Genomic DNA, 8,966 nt, shown 5'->3' with positions numbered 1-8,966 from the left:
CTGTTCACTCAGCTAGGCATTCTCCCTTTTCTCTGTCTACTGAAATCCTTCAGGGCCCTAATAAGACACCTCCTCCTCCCTGAAATGTTCCACCGTTTATCCCTCATCTGTGATCCTGGAGTGATAATCTCATACCTTTCTTATCCCACTCAAAACAGCCCGCCTTGTATTGTAGCTATGTCTGACACTGAGTTCTTAGAGAAAGTGTGCCTGGAGAGCAGGACTGTGTCTTACACACATTGGGGTTCTTTTTTTTGTGAGGAAGATCAGCCCTGAGCTAACATCCGATGCCAATCCTCCTGTTTTTTTGCTGAGGAAGATTGGCCCAGGGCTAAGATCTGTGCCCATCTTCCTCTAGTTTATATGGGACGCTCCACAGCATGGCCTGAGAAGCGGTGCATCGGTGGGCACCCAGGAGCCGAACCTGCAAACCCCAGGCCACCAAAGCCGAGCATGCACACTCAACCGCTTGCGCCAGTGGGCCGACCCCTCACATTTGGGTTCTTCAAAGGCCAGAAGTGTAGTGAACCTAGTTGATGCTCAGTAAATGTCTGCCTAACTGAATATTTTCTGAATCTCCCTCCAGGAGCAGCTCCTGGTGTTCTGCCTCCTATTTTCTTGACCATCGGTCCCAGCTGGCATAGGATCTGTGCCCTGGGGCCAATGTTGTCTACAGTGGTGGCTCTAAAGACCAGTCAGTCCTGAAAGCTTTCATCTTTCTTCGAGAGGAATAAGAGAAATAAACATACATTTTTATCCATTTAAAAGATACTCGTTTATTTGAGAGTGTGTCTCTCCTACATTTTTGGTGTTAAGATGTATTTTTGCGGAATAATGTTGTCGATAAATTAGAAAATAATAGTTGATTTTTAGTGTGTGTGTCTTTATTGTCCTTACTTGGCAAAATAAAAAGCTGTCAATTCTATGTTCGTCTTTAAAAAGATTTTTGAAAAATGAACTAGTTGCAAACTCCAAAAGCCTGAGAATCAACTGCCCTTTCTGGGCTGGCTGAAGGTGGGTGCACTTTTTAAAGGCCAGATGAATTTATTGACATAGGGCTGGAGAAGCGTGTCTCTTCTCATCTCAAGGACTGCTATTTATTGGTCTGTGCTCCTCTTCTGACGTTTCTACTCTTCTGTTCCTCAAGATGTTAATCACACATTAACTCCCTAGGGTGAGAGAGTGGACCTCTGGCCCTTTAAGTGGGGGCGTGGCGTAGAGGGGCAGACCACCCAGGAGAGGCGGGAGTAAGAGGAGGAAAGCGGAAGCGTGGCCACCAGTGGTAATACTGCGCGTGCGTGAGGCTAGAGCAGGGGGTGGGGTCACGTGGGCCGGGGGCTCCTGGGCAGGAGTGGCTGCCAGAGCAGGTAAGAAATGGCCCGAAAGCGGGCCAGCTGGGTGGGGACAGTAGTGAGAGGCTGAAGCCAGAGCAAAAGGAGAACGCACGCCGGGTCCCTGAGCCTCGGCCCTTTCCCCCGCGCGACAGTGGGGCGGCCTCGGGGTGGTTGACGGAGCCGCTCACAGGCTAACTGGACCGGGCCCACCGGCGGGGCGGGGTTGACTCTGGGCGGAGGGGCGTGTCCTGCGTTTGGCCTGGAACTGGGTCAGGCAGTTTCCACTTGTTGATTCCAAACAAATGTGAGGCTGAGGGGCAGGTGCACCCGCTCCCCTTGATTGTGACACTAGGAGGCGGGTAATCACCACCCCCCTCCCCGGGACGACAGGTGTGCAGCCCCCCTTTCGGGCCTGGGGCACAGGTGGAGGCTCCTCCATCCCTCGAGGACTGGGATGGATGTGCTCCCCAAGTGTGAGGCCGAGGCTCGGATGGGGTGTGCACCCTGTGAGGCTGGTTCCAGTTTGTCTCTGCCTGCAAGGTGGTGAGGGCAGCTGGGGGCAGGTGGGTCTCTAAAGTTGGAGGCCACTCCTATGTCCTCGTTAGTTGTCCAAGTCTGGTACCTGGGGAAGGAAGGAAACAGAGCAGCCTAAAATGTTTGGGTGTGCTTCAGAGGAAGTTAGGGTGGGATGAAATAGGATCCCTGAGAGAGGCTCCAAGGCCATGGTTATCAGGAAGTGCTGGGGAGCCTTCTCCAACTAGGCATGCCTCCTCCGTACCCTCCTCATATTAGAATGGACAGGAAGGCTCTGTCCTCTGCGTTGCCCACTCTCTACCACACTCTCCCCTCCTCCACCCCCATCCCCTCAAAAAACAAGCAAAGCAAACATGGATGTTAACTTGTGGCACCAACTCTACTCCAGATGTCTGCGATTGGGAGGTAATTACATGTCAGGTGTGTGTGTTTGAAGTCGAATACAAATGGGGATGGAAGACCTACGCATGTTTGTCTAAGACATGGGTTTGCTTATGGTTAAATTTAAGCAGAGAGTAGATATTGAATCCTCTGTCAATAGCTGGCCTGTTCTATAGAATAAAGATAAATTGGGGAAAAATTCGTCTTGAACTATTGGGCTTCATATGTCAAAGAGACATATGTGAGAAAATTCTTTCCGGAGTTCTAAGAGAATAGTATGTTGATTATCCTTTCTATATTTCCTTTGTAACTGGACTAGCATCAGCAGGTGGATGTTTTCTGTTTTCCAGAATATTGGGGAATCTTAATGATATTTAGCTGTATCGCACTCTTTCAGAGACATTTCAACCATTGTGTCACCAATTGTCAGTTATGTACGTGAATGAAAAGTAAGGCCTTTTGAACTTAATGAAGTATGTTTAACTTTTGATCTGTTTATAATTTTCACAGAGGTTAGGTAGCATCTTCTGTTGACCCACAGCTTCAGGTATCATCTGTATATATTTGTAAGAGCAAACTGTTCTATTCTTAACTGAATCTTGAGTTAATGTTTGAATTATCTTCCTTCTATGTAACAGCTCGTGTGTTACATCTTCCAAGATTAAGCACCCCAGAGTAAAGAGAAAACTCCTACCTTCAGTATTTACAAATCCCAGGGAAGGACACTGATTGGCCATGTTGGACACAAGAATGTCATGTGCCTACTCTTCTGGCTGGGCAGATGGGATATTTAATTGGCGGCACCACCAAAATTGCGTGGTTGGAATGGAGGAGGAGCTGTTTTCCAAAAGAAAGGTGGTGAAGGTGCTGGGATCTTTTAACCATCATCAAATTTGTTTTTCCGTCTGTAGTTTAGCAAAAAACTTCCTCTTGCTCTTTCAAAAAAAAAAAAAAAAAGAAATCTCTTGTGACTCTACATCCTCGACACCTAACCAAGAGAAACTGAGGTGACAGTGTAATTAATTGAGAGTTAATTAAGATGGATAATGGGGCTGGCCCTGTGGCTTAGCGGTTAAAGTGTGCGCGCCCCACTACTGGCGGCCCGGGTTCGGATCCCGGGCTCGCACCGACGCACCGCTTCTCTGGCCATGATGAAGCCGTGTCCCACGTACAGCAACTGGAGGGATGTGCAGCTATGACATACAACTATCTGCTGGGGCTTTGGGGGAAAAAATAAATAAAATTAAAATTAGTAATTAAGATGGATAGGAAGGTCACCATCTACTCAGCCTACAACTGAGTGGAATCCTATCTTCTGTGCATTTATCTTATAAGAATTCACCTGACCAGTTCAGTGAAAAAGAAAAGGGCATCTATTTCAGCCTACACAAGGGCCATGCGCCTCTTAGGAGGAGTTCTCTGAGGTTGGGGTGGGTCTTAGAAGAGAGATTCTTATAATAATAGGGACTTATTAGGAGCTGGAAAGTAGTGATGATTTTTTTCTCGTTCACTTATCACCTCTTACACATATTTATATAAAACTGATGAATAATATTAGGATTTGTACATAATATAGACTGTAGACTTAGTTCTTATGGTTTTGTATATTGTGATAGGGGATTAGGTTTTTCTATTCTAGAATAGGGCTACTAGTGGGTTGTGTCTGACTGTAGTAGTAACTTAGCACCATGCACAGGTGGGTCTCAGATGCTCTTCCTTTCCCTCCCTTTTCTTTTTAACATTGTTGTTTGTATGCACTTCTAAGTTTTAAATGGTTACTCTTCTCATTTAGATATTTACCAAGAGAAGAGAAAGAGAGGTTTGGGCTTTTTTGTTGTGGCAGCTCCAAGCGCCGTGGCCCCTAGTTACCTAAATGTGCTTATTCTTGGAAAGAACCTTGGGGATCAAGAAAGCAGCTCATTCTAGTATGTAGTAGCATTGCATCTAACACAGGGTCTGTTTCTGAAGTCCGTGAGTAAAGTGAAACTTGAGTTCCCTTGAAAAAGTACCCTGGGAAGGAGTGATGTTGGAGACTGACATATGATCTCTCAGGAAGTCCGACACAGCCAGCTTTTGCTCCATGTTGGAATAGCATGCTGTTTATTTTGAGCACAGGTGAAATAGATTGCTTATGTATGAGGCATGCAAGGACTGAAATTGACCAAAAGGACAGCAATATTCATCTCCTATCCCATACTCACTCTGAAGCATATAGTTCTTGAGTGGAATGGTGTGCAGAGTCCCTAGTTCTGTGTGAAATCATTCCTTTTTTTCTCTTTCCCTTTGCTGAAGATAATAGTTGAATTCCTGTAAATTGAATGGACATATGATACATTTCTCCTTGTTTTCATCTTGGCCCGTAGGCTGAATTAATATAAAAGAAAATGAAACATCTGGAATTGTGGAGTTTGTGATGTGTTATAAATGAGCTAAATGATCATTTAAAAAAAATCAATGTTAGGGATTTTTAAAAATCACACCTAGATGCAAAGACTGGAACTTACAACGTGGGAGGCTTTTTGGGGTAAAATCACTAACTGTGTCTTATTTTGAATGACCAGAACTGCTATTTGAGACTGTGGAAGCCAGTGATGCAGTGTTGGCTTGGCTGCTTACCTAGGGAGGGAGGGATGGATGGATGGAGGGGTGGATAGATGGATTGGTGGATAGATTAGCTACTGTGTAATTAGGCACTGGAAATACAATGATAAACAAGGCAGAACTGGTCTTTGCTCTCCTAGAACCTGCATTCCAGTTGAGGGAAGGGAATGATGGTTCAGACACTGAAAAAATGATTGCAATGTGATAAGTGTAATGAAAGAGGAGAACAGTGTTATAGGTGCATATTAACAGGGAACCTAGTCTAGTTGAGCAGGACAAAAAAGGCTCATTTGAGGAAGCAAAGTTTTAGCTGATATCTGAAGGATGAATATGATCAGCAGTCGTTGACAAGTCTGATTACATAAAGATAGAACTCAATTATAACTTGGCCAATTATGGCAGATTCCTATGTGCTGTGAGTCAAATAATATCCTCTGAAGCTTAACAATTACGGATAATAAAACTGATATATTTAATTTGCAACACAGGTGTTACTCCTGTCTTCCAGTTCCTGTGTTAATCAGCAAATATTTATTGAATGTCTCCATAGCTTTGCAAGTCAGTGAGCCCAGTGATAAGGAGTATACAAAGAAGCATGGTGCTGTTTTTGTGGTATAGTTGGGGAGAAAAGGCATAGTCACATGGTAAGTCAACTAATGAATCAGTATGAGAAAAGTGCCAAAGCACTGTTCTAAAGAAGACATGCATTCTGGATTCATAGGATGCTTAGAGAAGGAATGTGCCCAGAAAGATGGAAGGACAGAAGGAACTTAGATAAATGGAAAGGAAAAGGAAAGGGAAGGTGAACCAGTGTGAGCAGACGTGGAGGGAAAGTGGAAGCTATTCGCAAAGGACTCTGAATACAGATACTAAGTTTAGTTGTAAAGGAAGGTAGGGTCAGCTAACGTGATGTCTGGAATCATGCGCTTAGAATTTGGAATTTTATCCTGTAGGCATTGGGGAGCCATTAAAAATGAGTCCATTTACTAGAGAAAGGTAATAGAAAACTAATAGAAATTAGTCCTCTATTATATTTTTCTTCACGAAACAAACCACAAGAAGATGAGACAAAACAAAGAAATGGAAGAAGAGAAATACTTGGATTGGAAATGCTAGAAACAAAGTTGGCATGTAAAATTGTTTCCATTTCATTTCATGGTATCTTTCTGGGGATATAGTAAATTAAAAAAAACTTGATTTGATTTCGTCTTAATGTGAAAAGTGTCTCATATGACACTTTTAGGAGGAAAAGAATGTCAGTGAATTAAGTAGGCTCCTGGAACTTGAGAGCAGTTGGGAATGTCTGCCACAGTAAAAAAAACTGGTGAAAGAGTTTCACATTAACCTGGCCTCATCTAGGTCACATTCTAGAGTTCTTATTCAGTTGGCCAGTGTCATTGCTGTTTATATGGTACATATATTTTTTTAAATGGTCCTTGAATCTATTATTAATTGGATGGGAATAGCCTTCTTAATTAAGAGAGAATAGCCTTGGTAACTATCAAGATGTCAGATAATCTTAAGTCGGAACTATTAAAATATTAGTTTATCGGTGCTCAGAAGAGGACAGCATATTGGGTAATCATGAGTCTGTGATATATATTTCCTGTCAGATTAATCTGATTTCATTCTGGGAGAGACTAAGAAACAAGTAATGTAACCTTAAGAACTATAAAAACACTAGATCACGGGATGGTTCTTGTGAAGAACTAGTTATAGAATCGCATCTCAAGAGGAAATTATCAGTAGTTCATTGCCAACCTTTGTACTGGGGTAGCACTTAAGTGATATCTGAAGGCAGTGTCTGCATCAAGTGTGTGATATTAAGCATCATATATTAAGCATTTAATCATTGGTCTGCATATTGGACTGAACGCTTGCTCAATAAATATTTGGGCAACACTAAGTGACAAGGGAGGGGTTGGTATTTCAGAATGTTGACGATGTGGCCAGAAACAAATTAATTGAAGTTTGTTAGTGTATTCATTTCCTATTCCTGCTGTAACAAATTACCACACACTTAGTGGCTTTAAAAAAACACGGATTTATTACTTACAGTTCTGTAGTTCACAAGTCCAGCACCAGTCTTACTAGACTGTGTCCTGCGTCCTTAGAGTGGCAGCGTCCTTCTGGAGGCTCTAGGAGAGAATCCTTTTCCTTGCCTTTTGCAGCTTCTCGAGGCTGCCTAAATTCCTTGGCTCCTGGCACCCTTCCTCTTCCTCAAAACCTCCAGCATAGCATCTTTCTGACCGTGCTTCTGTTGTCACATCTCTTTCTCTGACACTCTTCTGTCTCCCTCATCCACTTTTAAAGACCTTTGTGGCTAACTTGGGCTCACCCAGATAATCCAGCATAATCTCCCCAACTCAAGATCCTAATTTAATCACATCTGCAAAGTTCCTTTTGACATGTGAGGTAACCTAGTCACAGGTTCTGGGGATTAAGACGGACGTCGTTGGGCACCATCCTGCCAACCACAGCTCAATTTCTAAAGAATTTACAGAAGCTGCTCCAGTGAACTCTCCTTTTTTAAAAAAATCTAAGCATGGTGATCTTTTGATCCAGTAGGTTTATTTGGGTTAGAAAAATTTGCTGACTAACATAAAGAAAGGAATAACTGCTGGTAAGTGACAAAAGAGGAAGTTGATGTAAAAAAAGGCATAATTTTAGAATGAGTTAGTAGTATAAGACACTTATTATCATAATTAAAAGTTTTTATTAAGGGTCTCTGATGCTTTCTGGGAGCGGTACTGACCTTAGATAAAACCCTAACCATTCAACTCATGAAGAAACTTCTAATATGATATCAGAAGTATATCCTTCCGATATGCTTAGCACCAGCTACTCCTTTCCAAAAGTACTGGATCTTGTTCCAGGGTCTTTAACTTTAGAAGAATTTGAAAATCTTGAGGAAGTGTTAAATGATAATAGCTAATATTTCTTGAAAACCTACTCTGAGGCCAGGCATTATTCTAAATGCTTTACAGTCATTATATCACTTATTCCTCACGGTAGCCCTGCAAAATAGGTAGTTGCATTCCTAAGAGTCAGGACTCTGAACTGTAAGTGACCAAAAAAAAATTGAGAGAGTGGAGAGAGTTGTTGTTTTACGTAGCCAAAATGCCCGAAGGCTATGGCCAGAGCTAACATCATGGAAGACGAATCTCGGGCCTGAAGATATCAGGACACTCTTTCCTCCTCTTCTCTGGTTCTGTTTATAGGCTGATTTCATTCTTATTAGAGAATATGTGCCTAGAATGTAAATTCTGTCAGTAGAATGGATCTCCAGTGACAGATGCATTAACAGGGGTTTTGTTGATATGTGCTGAATAAATGACCTGCTTTTCTACAGAGTGGGGTGGGGTGGAGGGTGGCAGTGCTGCTCAGCTTTGTTATTCATTGTTTGGGAACAGTGGAAATGGCTCTTCCTCACCAGTTCTCTTTTAATGAACCGTGGTGAAGGGCTCTTCCTATATTATGCAGTCTCTATTACTAGGGGAATTTTGATTGGCAGCCTCCACAAGAACCACATGGTTTGAAGGAGCCCTTCCCAGAACAAGAGGTGCTGCTCTGGGCAAATAAGACAAATGGACACAATATTTGGTCTTACAGATGTAGAAATGGAAGGACTCAGAAAGGGTGGACAGATTGACCCAGGTCACAGATAGAAGCTGGGAAAATCCAGATTCTAATCTGATTTTAATTGACTCTTTGGCTTAGGTTCTTTCTGCTTTGCCACCACATCACAACAGGAGTTCAGTGAAGTGAAGGTTGGAAATGGAGTAGGGTAGCATGGCACGGTGATGTTCTTTCTCCAGCGAATGCTTGATCACTTGCAACTTCTTCAGTGTGGTATCGGTGTTCACAGATGCTGAGCTGTCCTGAGAACCTCGTACTAACTCTAGATAGGAGATATGAAAAGAGCCAGAAAAAGATTATTTTCCATTCTGAGTTATTTTGGAAAGACAAATGTGAAGAAGGAAACATTTTAGGTTATTAATCATTTAAATAAAACTTTTTTTGGCTTTGTGGTCTTTTCCACTATTTCTTAAAAAAATGTATGAGAATACAACTTAATAACTGTCCTCAGGAACCACTGCATGTGAGTTAGATTGT

At 42.6% G+C, this 8,966-nt stretch overlaps 1 protein-coding gene across 2 annotated transcripts in view; it reads left to right on the top strand.

The window, feature by feature from the left end:
• Nucleotides 1-1,298: 1,298 nt before the first annotated feature.
• The window catches only part of VPS8 (VPS8 subunit of CORVET complex), a 244,235-nt gene continuing 236,567 nt past the window's right edge, over nucleotides 1,299-8,966 (top strand). The window contains exon 1 of one of the 2 annotated variants that reach the window (XM_014783113.2): nucleotides 1,299-1,367. The gene's annotated coding sequence lies outside the window, so the exon portion shown is untranslated. Of the gene's footprint in view, nucleotides 1,368-1,921; nucleotides 2,274-8,966 lie in introns of those variants that run through there. The other variant, XM_087439905.1, reaches the window with a different exon arrangement.

This window comes from Ceratotherium simum, chromosome 15 (assembly GCF_057802395.1).
Source record: "Ceratotherium simum simum isolate JZ-2026a chromosome 15, ASM5780239v1, whole genome shotgun sequence".
In the NCBI taxonomy this organism is placed as follows: Eukaryota; Metazoa; Chordata; class Mammalia; order Perissodactyla; family Rhinocerotidae; genus Ceratotherium; species Ceratotherium simum.
Note: the sequence above shows the minus strand (reverse complement) of the source record. Positions and strands in the feature narration are given on the sequence as shown.